This window comes from Budorcas taxicolor, chromosome 2 (genome assembly GCF_023091745.1).
Source record: "Budorcas taxicolor isolate Tak-1 chromosome 2, Takin1.1, whole genome shotgun sequence".
NCBI lineage: Eukaryota > Metazoa > Chordata > Mammalia > Artiodactyla > Bovidae > Budorcas > Budorcas taxicolor.
In genome coordinates this window covers 63,055,878-63,073,994 of record NC_068911.1, presented here as the reverse complement: position 1 = coordinate 63,073,994, position 18,117 = coordinate 63,055,878, and the positions used below count along the sequence as shown (strand labels likewise).

General features: G+C 39.8%; 1 pseudogene; it reads right to left on the bottom strand.

Annotated features, from left to right (window-relative positions):
- Positions 1-8,656: 8,656 nt before the first annotated feature.
- On the bottom strand, positions 8,657-9,065 carry LOC128043692 (histone H3.3A-like; annotated as a pseudogene).
- Between the last annotated feature and the right edge of the window lie 9,052 nt (positions 9,066-18,117).

Sequence of the window (18,117 nt, the reverse complement as noted above, 5' to 3'; positions counted from 1 at the left end):
GTCCCAGTTTGTGAGAGTAGATTAGCAACAGCTACTATTGTTAAGAACTAAGATATCTAATCCTCCTTTAGTTACTTTGGTTAGGTAGACATTTATTTATTGCTTACCCAGCATTCATTCCTCCTCCTTTCAAACAGCATTTAGATTTTCTGTGGGGAAAATTACCCCTTTTGTTTGAATGGGATTTACCTCAACCCTAACCCCAGGTCTTTGGACCTGACTGGCCCATAACTTCATCCTTTGGTCACTTTGATTGGTTTAGGAAGAGCGGTTTATGTATTCATTGCTGTATACTAACTTTGTAACTAACAACTTTATTGTATTCTCTAAGAGTTTTTGTAAGATTTCCTTGGATTTTCCAAATATGCAATCATTTGTATGCATCATTTTTCAAATTTTTGGGGGGTTTTCAAATATACAATCATATCATCTGTAAATTATAATAATTATACCCATTTTATCCCCTTTTTTCTAACTATATTAGCTAGTACCTCAAAAAAGTGTTAAATAATGTTTAGTTTTAACTTCTAGAACATTCTTGACTTGTTCCTGACTTTAACAAGGATGTTTCCAGTATTTATCCATTCAGCATAGTGCTGGTTTTTAGGGTTTAGGTATGAGTATCTTATCATGTCAAGAAAGTTTTCTCCTAATCCTATGTGGTTGGGAGGTTTATTTTCTTAAACCAGTAATAAATATTGAACATTATCAAATATCTTAATAGCATATATGAAAATTATTTTCTCATTAGATCTATTGATATAATAAATTATTCTATGTTAAATTCCCTAATATTGCATTATCCTTATATCTTTAGATTAAATTTTACTTGGTCTGATATATTGTAGTCTCAGTGTGATACTGAATTCTTACAATTTTTTAAAGGAATTTTACAGTCATAGTCATAAGTGAATTTGATTTACACTTTTTTAAAACAGTTATTAGGGTTCATTAAAATAATTTAAGGGGTTTTCTTCTTTTAATATGCTCGGAGGCACTTTAGATAACAGAATTATCTGTTCCCCTATGTGTTTCATGTGAAACTTCTGGGCCTGATGTTTTTCATCAAGAGAAAGGAAAACAGATTAGGTTTTACACAACAATTTCCTTCTGTGATAAAGTGAAAGTGAAAGTGAAGTCGCTCAGTCTTGTCCGACTCTTTGCGGCCCCATGGACTGTAGCCTACCAGGCTCCTCCCTCCGTGGGATTCTCCAGGCAAGAGTACTGGAGTGGGTTGCCATTTCTTTCTCCAGGGGGTCTTTCCGACCCAGGGATCGAACCCTGGTCTCCTGCATTCCAGGCAGACATTTTATCTCTTCTGGAGTCAATTTGGGGCAATTTTATATACATTATAGTACACCTAAATAATACCATAAATAAGGTATTGTTAAAACGAGGCCTATAGCTAGTTTCAAGTGTCTGTTCATTTCTGCATCCCTGTGTCCAACTTTATATTCATAGATACAATTATCTGACAGGATTAAGCGCAGTCTCATGATTCTTTTCATTTCCTTTGCCTAAGTGATTATTTCTCCCTTTTTGTTTCTTATTCTGTGTATTTGTGCTTTCTACATTTCCTTGTTGTTGTGATTTTTTAAGTTTATGCTATATTGTTACTGTGTTTTTCTTAAAAGGTAGTTTTTGTATGTATTTATTAGTTTCACTACTTTAAACTTTTCTAAGTTATTGATTTCTGTTTTATCTCTATTCATTTTTTTCTCTTTCCTTAAGACTGATTTGTGATTTACTGTATAACTTATTAACTCATTTATGTTTATTCTTTCCTTTTTATTAGAAGTCCTATAAGATACCGCTGTGCAGTACTTTACCTGTAACTCGTTGGTTCTGGTATTTCATTGTCCTTATTTCCTATATAGTCTCCAATTTTAGTTTGAATTTCATGTATCACCCGGGTTGAGAGTGACTGCTTTTCAAGTTTCTAGGTAATAATGGTAGAAACTTGATGTAATCTGGTTTTGCTATTAATTTCTATTCTTACTGTATTGTGATTGGAGAATATTGTTCACATTTTTCCTTTCCACAATTTGTAGAAATTTTCTCTATGGCTTATTACATGGTCAATTTTTATAAATTTCTTTTGGAAACTTGAAGATATATTCTCTGTTTTGACAATAAGGACTGTCTTACTCACTATATTATTTATTAAATTTTACTTATTTTTTGTCTTTGTGATCTATTGTGGGCTGAAGTGATTAATTTCCCTTCATTGATGCATTTCTGTTTCTTATTGCATCACCTTGGATTTTTGCTTTATGAATGTTAATGCTATTTTATTTAATAATAGATATAAATTATTCATATTTTCTAGTGAATTATACTCTTGAATGTTATAAAGAGCCCTACTTTTTCTTTTAATAGATTTCCCCCTGAAACCAACCTTGTCTGCTATAAGATCACAATCTCTGCTTTCTTTTTCTTTGTATTTGCCCAACTTACTTTGGCTCATCTTTTTTTTTTATACCCTTACTGAATTACTTTGTTTTAGGTATATCTCTTGAATTCAGCACTGAATTCACTTTGCGATATAAACAAAATATCCGTTTTTGAAAATAGGTGAGTTTAACCCACGTGTATTCACTGACTGGACAGACATTTGGTTTCAGTTTTTTCATGTTATTTTGTAATTGTTTTATATTTTTAAGATGATGTAACTAGTAGTCAGTGTTCTTTGACTTTTTCCCTTGTGTATTTCTTATGCTAAATAGAAAATTGATATTGCTCTAGTTGTTCTCTTCTCAATTACAGCTTTATAGAATGCCCCAATCCTCTCTTCATCAGACATATCTACTATTTTCCTACTGTAAGCATTGATTAATATTTTCTCTTCCACCTCCTACTCCTTTTCTACTGCATATTTTAAAATTTTTATTTATAATTGACTTTCAGCTATTAAAAATAAGGAAATTAACATGTATATGTGCAATTCACTTTCTTTCCCCTTGCCCCTGGTAACCCTTATTAGTTTTTCACTTTTGCATTGTCAGGCATATAAACTTTACCTTTTGTTCTGTCACCCTGATCCCTGTTCTGTTTTATTCTTAGATAAATATAGCCATTGCTCCCCGCCAACCCTCTGTAGCAGTTTCTCAGGTCATCTCTTGTTTAACCTGTCATCAGATCGAAACATTAAGTAGGGCTCAAGGGAACAATATGCATGCTTAAAACTTTGCTTTATATTTTTACACTTGAGCAACAATTAGGTAACATCTTTGGCTTACATCTTTTTTTTCCTTAAAGATTTCTAGCATTTATATTGCTATGGAGAAGTCTGTAGCTAGCTCAATTTTTTTTTTTTACTGATCTTTCATATTCAGCAACTTTAGTAGGCTATGTTTGAGTGAGTTTCTCCTTGAACATATTGGATCCTTTCAAGATGTAGGTTCAAGTATTATTTTATTTTAAGAAAAATTTCCATTATTATATCTTTAATTATTATTTACTTTTGTTTGTTTGCCTCAGACATCAGTGACACATTTGGCTCTCCTTTGCTTGCCTTTTATATCTCCCATTACACTCTTTTTATACATTTTTATTGAAGTATAGTTGATTTACAATGTTGTGTTAGTTTCTGCTGCACAGCAAAATGAGTCAGTTACACATATATCCACACCTTTTTTAGACTGCTTTTCCAGATAGGTCATTACAGAGTATTGAGTAGAGTTCCTTGTGCTATACAGTTGATCTACCGTTACTTTCTAATCCTTTAAAATTTATTTTCATTTCCATTTCGTGTTGCTTGCTTCCTCATTTCCGTCCAGTTTGTCCCTTTCTGTATTTTCACCAGGATCTATTGGCCCATGTAGTTTTCACCTTTTGCTTTCACAATGGACACCTTTTTTCTTCCACTTTTCCATGTACCCTATCAGTTCACATCTCATTTCTCCCTGTTGTGTTAATATCTGTTTCATGAGCTCTTCTATCTCTGCTTTATGGTTTTTACTTATAGAGGAGATTCATTTATTCTCTTCTTAAGATTCACAGTAAAATGTTTGATCATAATTTCCAGCAGCTCTGTGGAAAATTTTTCTGGTAAGTGTGCTTTATTAACCCTCTTTTTTTTTTTTTCTTTGTGTAGTATCTATGTATGGATACTATGAATATTCCTTCTTAATTACTTATCTCTGCAACAGCTGAATTTTTCCTATGCCACTATTTGCAAGAGGTTCATGTAGTAGAAAGAGTGGGGCCAGTCATAGGCTAGCTTAAATGTCTTTATAACCTCAAGTTTGTGTAATTTTGTTTAACTGATGCTTCTGCTCAGCCAGAGGACGCAGGCAGTGGATTTTCACCATGCATTTTTCTGCTGTGCCATAGAGACAGACTGCTTCCTGTAAATATAGCTTGTCACAATATTTCCTTGTTTAGATCCTCTTGCACTGCTACTCATAACCAAACAGATCCTTGTACTTTCATGACCAACATGTGTACTTTGTCCTTCCTATTATAAACAAGGATTTTCAATTTGGGAAATGAAGATGTACCTGTCACCTTTAAGAGAGGAGCTTTGCCGCCTCCAAGACTTACACTCATAGACCTTCTCTCTGCTTTCTCTAAGTGCACCCCTGCCTGACCTCCGCTGCTTTGGGAGAACTACTCCTCCCTTGTTTTTGTGGTTTTGGATTTCAGCTATTTCCCTAGTATAATGGGAAATATGGCTGGTGATTTTTTTCTAGCTTTCCTTTTTTCTCCTTCCTTTTCCCCTTCCTCTCTTCTTTTCTTCCCTTCTTCCTTCCTTCCTTTTTTCTTTTCTCCTTTCTTTCTTTCTTCTTATTTTTGCATTATTTCCAGTGAGAGAAGAGAGAAATGGCAACTTCACATTGACTTCTTATGTGTATTTGAAAGATAGAAACAGGATTTGATGATTAATTAGATATGAGAAGTGAGGTTTCTAATTTGAGCAATTAAGTGGAATGTGGTATCATTCACCAACAAGAAAAACCCTAGAGGTTTGATAGGACAAAATTCATTGAGTTCAGTCCTACACATGTTAAGCTTGAACTGCCTGTGAAACATTAAATGGAAAGGTTTTAGTAAGAACTTGGAAAACCATGTTCATAACTCGGAGAATAGATTTAGACTGGAGGAATTACCTAGAGAAGAGAAGCACCTGGGACCCTGGATGAAAGCTCAGAGAACCCCAACATTTAGAAGTTGGTAGAAGAGGAAACCATGAGAAAGTTGAGAAAAGTGCAGTTAAAAGGTCCAGTAAGAGGTCGATAAAAAGGTGTGCATTGGATTTCACCACATGGAAGTCACTAAGAACAACCTATGGTATTTAGTAAGAGCAGTTTGGGTGGACTGCAGAGCTGAAGCCAGACTGAAGAGTCCTGTGGAGGGAGGAGGAAGTGAAGAGGTGGAGAAATTTTGCTGTGAAGGTTAATAGAGAAATGTACAGTAGCTGGAGAGATGATGATAAGATCAAGGGAAGCTTTTTAGAATGGACATTAGGGCATGTTTTTATATTGTTGGAAATGATCCCAGGGAGAAGGAGTGGTTGATAACTTGAGAGAGAGAGTGGGTAAGTCAAGGAGCAAAGTCTGTGAGGTTTCTAGAGCAGCTGGGATCCAGAGAACATGTTTTGGCATTGATGGGGGTTGGGGGGGTAGGAATCCACATTTGTTGAAAGCTGAAAATGGAAAGCACAAAGCTTCCGTTCAATGATGTCTATATTCTCGACAAAGACTGTTGTAAGATTGTCAGCTGAAAGTTTGGAAGTGGCATGAGAGCAAATTTGAGCAGGGAGAAGAAAGCATGAAATAGTATTTGCAAGAGCCACAGAAAGAAAGCTATCAGGAAAGTAGCATGATGGCTGTATTCTATAGAGCGCTTTTGAGGACTAAGGTTCTGAAGGTAAACTGAGGCCATTGTGTCATTTTCTTCATCAGTGTTCAGCTGCTCAGATGCAGGACAAGAGAAAATAGGGTAGTTTGGTTCTTGCAAGGTTGGAATTTAGCCCATCAGAAAAAGCAGTGCAGAAATGGAAGTTACCAGTATTTTACTGGAGAATTATCATGGTGTTGCCCGGAATCAGACTGGACAAAAAGAGACATGAAGAGCAGGAGGGCACTAATGAATAGTGAGAAGGTGGTGGGGTGGATGGAAATGGTCGCTTGTGTTGGCTGTCCTCCACCAGCAACTAGGCACACATTTGGTGTTTCTTCTCTTAAACTCCGCTTATCTCCCGTTGACACCTAGGCTGCTATAAACTAAACTTTGTACAGTATTTTCACTTCACTGTAGGCTGAGAATGGGCTTCCCTTGTAGCTCAGTCAGTAAAGAATCTGCCTGCAATGCAGGAGACCAGGGTTCGATTCCTGGGTTGGGAAGATTTCTTGGAGAGGGAAATGGCCTAAAATAGTTCTGTTGAATTCTACCTATAACTGAGGAAGGAAGTCATAAGAATGTTCAAAATACGTTATAAAACTTGCTACATCATGGAGTGGGGGTGGCTTCAAAATTAATTGTGTACATATATGTCCAGTATTCTTGCCTGGAGAATCCCCATGGGCAGAGGAGCCTGGTGGGCTACAGTCCATGGGGTCGCAAAGAGTGGGACACAACTGAGCAACTAAGCACAGCACAGCATGTGTCTATGTATATGGGCTTCCCTGGTGGCTCAGCAGTAGAGAATCCTCCTGCAATGCAGGAGACGCAGGAGATGCAGTTCAATCCCTGGGTCTGGAAGATCTCCTGGAGGAGGGCATGACAACCCACTCCAGTATTCTTGCCTGGAGAATCCCATGAGAGGAGCTTGGCTGGTTATAGTCCATGGGGTCACAAAGAGTTGGACACAACTAAAGTGATGGAGCACACACACACGTCTATTTATAATTCTTCATTTCATTATTTAAGAAAAGAAAATATACACTCTTCTGCTTCTCACACGTAATCAAATTCTGGGTCCTTCATCAAGATTGGTCTAGTTCTGGAGCAGACCTGTGCCTGATCATCCCATAGCAACAGGCTTATCAAATGCATAGGAGATGAATGGTTTGTTGTTGTTTAGTTGCCAAGTCGTGTCCGACTCGTGGGAACCCCATGGACTGTAGCCTGCTAGACTTCTGTCCAGGGGACTTCCCAAGCAAGAATACTGGAGTGGGTTGCCATTTCCTTCTCCAGGAGATCTTCCTGACCCAGGGATCAAACCTGGGTCTCCTGCATTACATGCATATTCTTTACTACTGAGCCAGCAGGGAAGCCCAAATAAATGGTTTAAGAGCAACCAAAATATGACTAGTGATAGCTGGTCCTCAAAAGAATCAATTTCTCAGACAGAAACCTTGAGAAAGATGAATGAATTAATGAAATCTTATATACCTGAACCATAAACATAGACAATATATATTTAAAGGTAATGTGAATTAAAAGAAAATAATTAGAGGCAGGTAGCATCAAAAGCAGGTCTATATGCTTTCTACAATTTGTTTATATTTTCTATTTACTTTTTCACTCCTTTAGTTTTCATAAAGAAAATCCTTCATCTGATTTTCTACCATCCTGAACACTCTCTGATATCAGGTGTCATTTTTTTCACTTTATACTACTTTATGAAATAATTAAGCAAAATCATATGTAGCCAACTATAAAAGGCCTGTCTTGGGGTTCTGATATTAATTTATAGAGTCCCTTCTCCTAAAGAACTGGCTAGATCACTTAGTCAGATATGGCTACTAAGACAGTAATATCTTTTTTGGTCTAGTCTCAATCTCTATTTTCTGGTTTTGCCAATTCTCTCTTCTCCATTGCCCCTAAATTGGTCTGCACTGGACTCCACTTCAGACATCAGGATATTTATTATTGCTCCCCATTTATGCACCTTAAAATTCACTTCAGCGTAGATTTTTTTTTCTTATTTATCAGTTGTGCTTCCTTCCAAAATGTTCCAAAATGTCCCGAAACTTGTCAGATAGTAAACAAACAAACAGAAAAAACTAAGCTTCCTTCCTTTTCTATGTTTGAGGCCCTCAGTTTTTAATCTTATTCCTGAGTGTTTTGTGTTCTGTCCAAGACTGTGGTTCCAAGCAAAACATTTTAAATTCTATTGCTTTTTAGTGGTAAGAATACCTTCTGGATCACCATTGTCCTATAGAACTTGCTTTGATGGTGAAAATGATCCATTCTGTGCTGTTCAATAGAGTAGCCATAAGCCACGTGTGGCTACTGAACATTACAAGATGGCTGATACAACTGTGGAATTCAATTTAAATTTTTTATTTAATTTTAATTAATGTCGATAAAAATTTAAATAACTGAGTGTGACTAGCGCATACTATATTGATAAGTGCAGTTCTAAATTGTATTCCATTTTATTTTTATTTATTTATTGTCCAGAAAAATTTAACAGGTTTATTTATAATTGTTATAAAGTTGAACTGCTGAAACTTGTTCACTGAAACATTTTGACTTTCATTAATGCTTTATGTCCCTACCTTTATATTAAAAATTCACACACAAATGAAAATGGAAAAACTGCCAATACCTGATTTCTGTCCCCTATTTTCCACTTGCAATCATATACTTAGGTACCTTTTGACCCCATGGAAAAAAAATATCTAACGTTCAGAACTACCAGTAACAGGAAGAAGAGAATTTCTTTTTTTTTAAAGAATGAAATGTTTCCCATCATAGTGGATTCTTAAGCACGTTCTCCATGTATGTGGCGTGCTAGCTGGATGTCTTGGCATAATTGTTACACGTTTGGCATGGATAGCACACAGGTTGGTGTCTTCAAAAAGGCCAACCAGATAGGCCTCGCTTGCCTCCTGCAAAGCACCAATAGCTGCACTCTGGAAGCGCAGATTTGTTTTGAAGTCCTGAGCAATTTCCCGCACCGGACGCTGGAAGGGAAGTTTGCGAATCAGAAGTTCAGTGGACTTCCGATAACGTCTAATTTCACGGAGTGCCACAGTACCAGGCCTGTAACGATGAGGTTTCTTCACCCCTCCAGTAAAGGATGCACTCTTGCGAGCGGCTTTTGCAGCGAGTTGCTTCCTCGGTGCTTTACCACTGGTCAATTTGCGGGCAGTCTGCTTTGTACGAGCCATGGTACAGAGACCTCCTTACTTACCCACCTTCTCCTTCGGCTGGAGCTCGGCGAGCTAGAGGCGGCGCTGGCGTTGGAGAGTGATGGCGGCAGAGCGGCGGCTGCGAACACAGTTCTGTATTCGATTTTAGAAGTCTATCCCGATTGGTCAAAAAAGGGAGGGTTATAACACTTGCCAACAAAGGTCCATCTAGTCAAGGCTATGGTTTTTCCAGTGCTCATGTATGGATGTAAGAGTTGGACTGTGAAGAAGGCTGAGCGCTGAAGAATTGATGCTTTTGAACTGTGGTGTCGGAGAAGACCCTTGAGAGTCCCTTGGACTGCAAGGAGGTCCAACCAGTCCGTCCTAAAGGAGATCAGTTCTGGGTGTTCATTGGGAGGACTGATGCTAAAACTGAAACTCCAGTACTTTGGCCACCTCATGTGAAGAGTTGACTCATTGGAAAAGACCCTGATGCTGGGAGGGATTGGGGGCAGGAGGAGAAGGGGACAACAGAGGATGAGATGGCTGGATGGCATCACCGACTCAATGGACATGAGTTTAAGTGAACTCCGGGAGTTGGTGATGGACAGGGAGCCCTGGCGTGCTGCGATTTATGGGGTCGCAAAGAGTCGGACACGACTGAGCCACTGAACTGAACTGATAACACTTTATTCATAGTAATATTAAATGTCTTCCCTGGCTGCAGTGATTGAGATAATTCCCTTTTCTTCTACTTTAAGGCAACACTCATTTGGGCTACCCTATGTTTCTGCTAATGCTCACACATTGTTCTGTGATCAGTATATCCTCCTGAGAGCTGATAATGGATGAGTTCATTGCCCTGCTATTGGGGAAGGGAAAAGGGTGTCTTCTGAGTTCTTCTTTTGCAGAGAGAGCTGAGCAGTGAAGTTTATCTATTAATAAATCAACAAAAGCCTCAATTTTTCAGGAAACTTTTCTTTCCAGCTGAAATCAGGGCCTCTGTGAGGGAATCCAGAGGAATCTATGAATATGCTTCTGTGTATGTGATGCTCATCCACAGGACAGAAACAAATGGATGATTAAATTGTTCCTGGTGAGCTAGGAAGGTGAAATGGAGGCAGAACTCCCACCCCTACCCCCTGCCCCAGCCAAGAGAGAGGCAGGAAGTCCTTGTGGAAAGCTACCTGGAAAGTGATAACCTGTGGTGTTAAAATATAGTTCATTAATTCAGAACCAGGAACCTTATCCTAGAAGTAAGGCCATATTTAAGTTATTCCTAATTGTGTCTAGTTATTTCCTTTACTTTGCCCATACTGTCTAGTGAAGATATTTTGGAAATGTCAGTGGGTGACAGCTCTGCTGAATGGAACCAAAGAAGACAATGTTGTGTTTGGGCCAGAATTCCTGGGAGTCAGGTGTGGATAAGTCAAGGGAATCCAAATGAGAACACCCCGGGAGTTGGTGATGGACAGGGCAACCTGGCGTGCTGCAGTCCATGGGGTTGCAAAGAGTCGGACACAGTGGAGACACTGAACTGAACTAGAGAAGTATCTCTGTGAGACAGACCCAGGCCCTCCCCCCAGTCTTGACTTTTACTTCTCGGCCTCTTGAATAAAAGCCTGGGCAGTAGGGTATATTGTTTCACTCATCTACATACATTTAGCCTTCAGATGTCAAGGCTCCTGTCCCTAAAAGGAAATTGGTCTCCATCTGTTTAGTTTGTGACTTAGGTTTTGAAAAAAGAAATCTAGATCTTATGAATTACTTCTAATTTCCTTTCTGTAAATATTGATTTCCTCTGTTGATGAATTTGACTACCACTGTTTATTAATATCTCCAAACCAATATAAAACAATAGTTTTTGTTTTGGAAGTTAAGACATATGTAGTGACTTGAATATTTTTACAGTCTTATGATTATGGAATAGAGCTTAATAATAAAGTAAGAAGATTGTGAGGTTTCATATCTATGAGGAACTGATTTGACAGGTTTTTCTTGCCAGGAAATGCTTAACGGTTGAACAGTAAATATATGTACAGTTCAGAACTGTCCTTGTGTTAGCTGAGGCAGCCGTAGCTCTGGACCTCGTACTTTAGAGGTCCTTTGTGATCCTCCTTCAGCCACATGCTCCCCTTGAGGCACAGGATGTGCAGGACCCAGCTGGCATGCCCACCAGAGCCTTTGCCCCTCTTCTACACCACACTCTGGATTATCAGGACCCTGGTGCCGAGGAGCAGCTGCTTGAGAGAAGTAAGGACAGAGCTTAGATGTGGCGGCTGGATTGTCTTCCTGCGTGAGCATGAAGACCCTCTCAGAATGGGTGAGAGCTCGAAGCAGGGAGAGAAGAGGAGCAGGACACAGGTGCCAGCCTGGGTGTATCTTCATGCACTGCTAAGTCATCTGGTTAGAACTAAAGAATTTGAAAATTCTGAATACCTTCTAGGTAGTCACACAAAAACAGTTGTCAAGGTAGACCAGAAAATATTTCATTAAACTGTTTGTTTGATTTACAACCTTTGATTATTTCTATTTAACACATATGGTGTCAGGCCTCCATTTGTATACCTTCCCAGGTCTCTAGGACAGTGTACCTCACCCAGGGAATGGAAAGATGCGCAAGGCCAAGAATGGAGTTCTAGAGCTTCCATTAATCAATGTGACAGTGGGCAAGTCACAGTCTCAGTGCTTCAGTTTCCTGTTATGTCAAATCAATTCCTTACCTGTGTATTTCACAAAGTGGCCATGTAATGAGAAAATGAAATGTTATATCTGAATAAAGCCACGTAATCTGTGTAGCAATACATACCGCTGCTGCTGGTACTGCCCTTACACCTAACACTACTACATAGCTCTTTTTTTCTGTATTGTATATCAGGTAAGACATACTTACGTCTCATGAGCTAGTTTGATATTATGGTACAATCTTAAGAATCTTACCAATGTAAATCTATCTTGACACCAGCTTTGACAGCATAAGCCAAAGGCAGATAATGCTTTGGATGACCATTTAATCTAGTGTTTCCTACTACTTTCAGTGCAGACTCAATATTGCTGTAAAAGCAAGCAAAGAAAAAATCATGGGCTAATTAGTATACTATTCATTGAGAAGAAAACCATCATAACTAAAACCTACTATGATCTTAGTCATACTTTTAAATGAATTCTCTTTTATTAACCACAAGAGCATCCACATACATTTGGAAAATGGTAGGTCATATTATGTGTGAGGTTGTGATTCTGTTTAGGGACAATACCTTCTGTGCATACAGATTCTCAGGCTGTGCACCGGTAAGTCCAAGGCCTCTGCGTGGTCGTCAGCAGGCTGAAGATAGAGGGAACAAGGCAAGTCCGGCTGAATGCAGGAAGAACACAGGAAGCAATCGGTGGACATTGCGATCACTTCCAAATCTAGCGGGGATCAGCAAAAGCTTCATGAAAAGCATGACATTGTGATTCATCTCCAAGGAAGATTTTTGGAAAACAGAGATAACCCAAGTAATATTTGCCTAGAGCCTTCTATATAGGAAGCTCTTGTAAAATGTTACTGTCATAACCCTTACAACAACCTTACTAGGTTTGGGAAATGTTTTTATAAAAAAAAAGAACCCAAAACTTAGACAGAGGTTCAGAAACATGTTCAAAGTCAAAAAGCTAGGAAAGACTGGGCTTAGAATCTCAGCCTTCCTGACTTCTCTCTTTCCAATTTACTGTTTGTTTTTGTTTTTTTTTGCTCAATTTTCAGTTGTTATCTTACTACTTTTCTGACTTTTGAGAGAGGCATATTGATGTACCATCTACAGTATTTGTTATCTAGTATGTTTTAAATAGACTTTTAAAAATATTCTTAAATGAATGCATTTTATGAACAAACTTTATATCACAAGCTACAAACAGAATATAACTCTAAAATTAAGTGTAGTGAAAATCAACAAACATAAAATTCTGGAACCATCCTACCAAGATCAAAGGCTCTGAGCCTGGGGTCTGCTTGCTGTTTGTTAAAATCGGACATTTTCAAGTGTTACAGGGAGATATTAAAAACATATAAGCACCAAATTGAGTCTTGCTTCTTGAGGCAAATCCTCCCCAAAAAAAGAAGAGAAAAAAAGCAATACTAACTCTGTAATTCAATTGCTTTAAAATACATGTCTGGGCACTGCCTAAATTATCTCACCACACTTTTGGCACATGCCCTATTCTTTGTAATAGAAGAAAATCTAGAGATAAACACTGAGAAATGACCCTCTCAGAGAATTGGAAGGATATCAAGTGCCTCAGTTTAGCAGCATCCATCACTATGCTAATTATCCTTAGGGAACTTTCAACTTCCTTAGCATCTGTGTCCATCAGGAAAGTTGAGTTAGTTCCCTTTGCCCCTCTGGAGAGGAAGGAGCCCTCAAATGATAACAAGGATACTTTTATTAGGATTGAGTCCTCCCAAAGGGCCTGTGGGCTGAGAAAGTATGTTCTGGGTCTGAGTTCAATTACAGGAAAGTCTTGTTTTTCAAATTAGGCCCTTGGCTATGAAGCAAACTGGATTCCCTTTTGCTGATTTTATTCAACAATTTTGGAGGGAGACTTCATTTTAAATTTTTGTGCTCCTAACGGGTCTGTCGTGTTTATGCCTGACAGTCTGTTTTGAGCATCTGTGTTTGTGTGTGTGTTTTACGAAAGCCCAGCGAATGGAGTACTGCTGTGTTGCTGGGCAGGAAGTGGTGTGAGTGCTGGTAACAGTCACTCAAGCATTAAGATCTTAGCCAGTGATCAGCAGGCCCCAATATCCGGAGACAGCAGGACCCCATGTTTCCTTCCACAGCCTCACCAACAAATAAAGAGTACAATGGAAATAAGTCAATCATAACTCTTGCAAACACTTATCAGTAAGTACAATCCAATCCATCAAAATATCCAGTCAGCTCTACCTTTAAAATGCAGGTGAAATTCAACCCCTTCTTACCTTCTGGCCTGATCCACTTTATCATTCACTTGAATGATGGCACAGGTTCCCCCCTGCTTGCAACCTTGCCCCCTAGCACCTATTCTTTTTTTTTTATTTTTTTTTTTAATTTTAAAATCTTTAATTCTTACATGTGTTCCCAAACATGAACCCCCCTCCCACCTCCCTCCCCATAACATCTCTGTGGGTCATCCCCATGCACCAGCCCCAAGCATGCTGTATCCTGCGTCAGACATAGACTGGCGATTCAATTCTTACATGATAGTATACATGATAGAATGCCATTCTCCCAAATCATCCCACCCTCTCCCTCTCCTAGCACCTATTCTTGACACAGCAGCCAGAGCAGCTCTTAAAACAAGTCAAATCATTTCACTCCACTGCATACACCTGTGATTGGCACCCATCTCACTCAGAATAAAACCAAAGTGCACACAGTGGCCTACAGACCCTCTGTGATTCAGGCCCCATTACCTCTCTCTCCTCATACTCCCACACTCATCCTGTTCCAGGCACTCTGGCCTCCTTGTCCTTTCTGGAACATACCAGGCATGCCCACTCCCAAGGTTTTGTAGTGGCTGGTCTCTGACTGGGATGGGAACCTCCCATGCCCATACATCTGTGAGACTAACTTCCTCATCCCCTTCAAGTCTTTCCTCAAATGCCATCTACTCAATGAGGCCTAGACTGACTACTTTCTTTAATATAACAAGTCACTTACATATGAATGAATCTCCTTCCAGGAGTGTGTTCATAAGCCCAATAAAGTTAGCCTGCTGCTGCTGCTAAGTCGCTTCAGTCGTGTCCAACTCTGTGCGACCCCATAGATGGCAGCCTGCCAGGCTCCCCTGTCCCTGGGATTCTCCAGGCAAGAACACTGGAGTGGGTTGCCATTTCCTTCTCCAATACATGAAAGTGAAAAGTGAAAGTGAAGTCGCTCAGTCGTGTCCAACTCTTAGCGACCCCATGGACTGCAGCCTACCAGGCTCCTCCATCCATGGGATTTTCCAGGCAAGAGTACTGGAGTGGGGTGCCATTGCCTTCTCCAAAAGTTAGCCTGCTACTGCTGCTACTGCTAAGTCACTTTAGTCATGTCCAACTCTGTGCAACCCCATAGACAGCAGCCCACCAGGCTCCACGGTCCCTGGGATTCTCCAGGCAAGAACACGAGTGGGTTGCCATTTCCTTCTCCAATGCATGAAAGTGAAAAGTGAAAGTGAAAGTTAGCCTAGGTACCCAATTAACACAGTCAGCTACATAGTACTATAGTGTAATAGGCTTATAATTCTTTCCACACAAATAATACATTAAACCCACAAAAAATAAAGAAAACATTTTTTATCCTACAGTACCATACTTTGAAAAGTACAGTAGTGCAGTACAACAGCTGGCATACCGGGGCTGGCATCAAGGGAACATGAAGGAAGTTACAGGCTGGAGGAGGGAGAGGAAGTAGGAGATGGCAGAGCTAAAGGACCTCCGCAGCAGGAGGCAGGGCACGCTGCAGTTCCACTCATGCCTGACGCAGATGGCACGGTTCTGGTACTTGCTGGATTCAATTCTATGTACCCTCTTGGGGGTGAAAAAATGATCCAGTGATGTCTTGGTAGTAGCACGTTTGCATGTTTGAAAATTCTCAACTTGAGCATTCCTATGTGGGGAGCTTACTGTACAGCGACTTGGCTGCCCACCTCCATCTGTCTTAATGTGCTCATATCACTTGATGGCTTCCTAATACATCATGCAAATTACTAATCTATTTGGTCTATAGTTGATTGTCTGTCTCCCTCCGCTGGAATGTAAGCTGTATGAGGGCAGGCTCTATGTTTTGCTCACTCATATCTCAAGCACCAAAAATAATGGCTAACAAACAGCAGACACTCAATAAATACTTATTAAATTAAATGAACGAAGCCGGTACCAAAACCACCTCAACCCCTACAACTTATAATCTCAACAAAATCCAATTCTCAGTCCTTTTTAGGCATCTGATAAGCACTCTGAATGAATGGTTCACTCTGAAGTGGAGATAATATTCTGTGGTCTGGATCAGCAAGTCATCTGAGCAGATCACAACAATGTGGGGAAGGAGGGTTTGGAACTAAATTGGAGTTTGGGACATGGGGGTTAAGCTTCTGAATTTGTCAGACGTTTATACAGCAGTTCTTTTTTTTAATTGAAGTATAGTTGATATACAATAATATATAAGTTGCTGCTGCTGCTGCTAAGTCGCTTCAGTCGTGTCCGACTCTGTGAGACCCCATAGACGGCAGCCCACCAGGGTCCCCCGTCCCTGGGATTCTCCAGGCAAGAACACTGGAGTGGGTTGCCATTTCCTTCTCCAATGCATGGAAGTGAAAAGTGAAAGTGAAGTCGCTCAGTCGTGTCCGACTTCGCGACCCCATGGACTGCAGCCTACCAGGCTCCTCCATCCATGGGATTTTCCAGGCAAGAGTACTGGAGTGGGTTGCCGTTGCCTTAGAGATGAACAATATAATGATTAGCAATTTTTAAAGGTTATACTGCATTTGTAATTATTATAAAATATTCACTATATTCCACATAGGAGTTCTTGATAGCAATATTCTTACTAATAAAGTTTCAACGATGCATTGATTTTTATGAAACTTTGTAGAAATTGAAGGTGTGGGCAAGTGTATGCACATATTCAAAAGCAGCACCAAGTCTGACAGACAAACAAATTTCAGGTAAGGATAGATCAAAGCCCCTCACCCTAGAAGCACAAGAAGCACCCTTTCTGCAAGAATTCATTATTTCCAAGAGTTTGCCTTTTGATTTTCTCACTATGTTCTTTTTGTATTGTAAAATGGTAAATTTGTAAAAAAACAAAACAAACAAAAAAACCCTTACTTTACAAAGAGTAAATTACAAAGGGATTGCTCATCTTTATGCTCAACTTTATACATGGATAGGATGCTTCCATAGCTGGGGAAAGAGACTAGTCATAATTTTCTTACTGAGAATTGATTTATTGTTTTCCATTCAAGGAAACAAAATGATGTTTTAACAAAGGTAAAATGAGCCATTGTTCGTTTTGATAATGTGGGAGTGATTCACTAAATTAGGTTAATTTAGTATAAAAGTAGTGAATAATTTAGCAATACTAAAAATATTTTCAAGGCTGAACACTTTTAACGAACAAACACTAAGCAAATTATAAATATTAGTGTTGCTTATATAGGACACGGCGAGAATACCTCCCCAGCTTCTTTTGGCCTCACATTTCTCCGGGTCTCCGAGATATGCCTCAACTGCTTCAGCTGTCACCCTCCCCGCCGCCCCCAGAGACTCATGGAGCAGAGCAGCCCACCAGGGTAGCCCACCAGGGTCCCCTGTCCCTGGGATTCTTGGTTTAAGCCCTCAACAATGTGGTTCAATCAGGGAAGCAGAAGCCCTGTGAGAATGTTAAAGAATTAGACTTCCGCACTTGTGGGAAGAGGTGGGTAATTATGAGACTGAAAAGTGATTGTTGAAAGATCAGAGACCCAGCCCTGACATTAGCAAAGGAGTCTGAGCTTGTAGGGAAGTCTGGAAGCGAGGCACATTCAGCTGCTGTGGCAGGACCACATGGATGGCCAGTATAGGTGTCTATGGAAAAGTGGTGGGGTCTTTGTGATTCCCACCCCTGAGTCTCTGTGAAGCGCCCATTGGCCTGACTGCTGTCACAGCTGTTTGGCCAAGGAGAACACAGGACAGAAAAGAGTGAGAACAAGAACTTTCTTACATCCAGACGTTTGTCTTTTGCCACATCTAACCAATTACAACTTTCAGAGTTGAATGGCTGCTGCTTCACTTCTGTTTAAATGAAACTCAAACCTCAGGCAACTTCAGCTTTCTCCACCCAGACAAACACAAACCTACGAGTTTCCAGAATAAACAATTTGCCTGTAGAACACTCCTGCAGAAATACCATACCATGGCTGCAGAGGATGGGGTTTGTTTCTTTTTACCAAATGGATCAGATGATTCAACTTGGAAGCTGGGAGGATTAACCACCAGCCGGATAACTTTTGACCAGTTGGGGACAGGAATTGGGAGGGAGCTTGCAGGTAAATTTCTTTTTTGGTCCTTGCTTTAACAGACAGCTCCCACACATGTTTTCTATAGAGC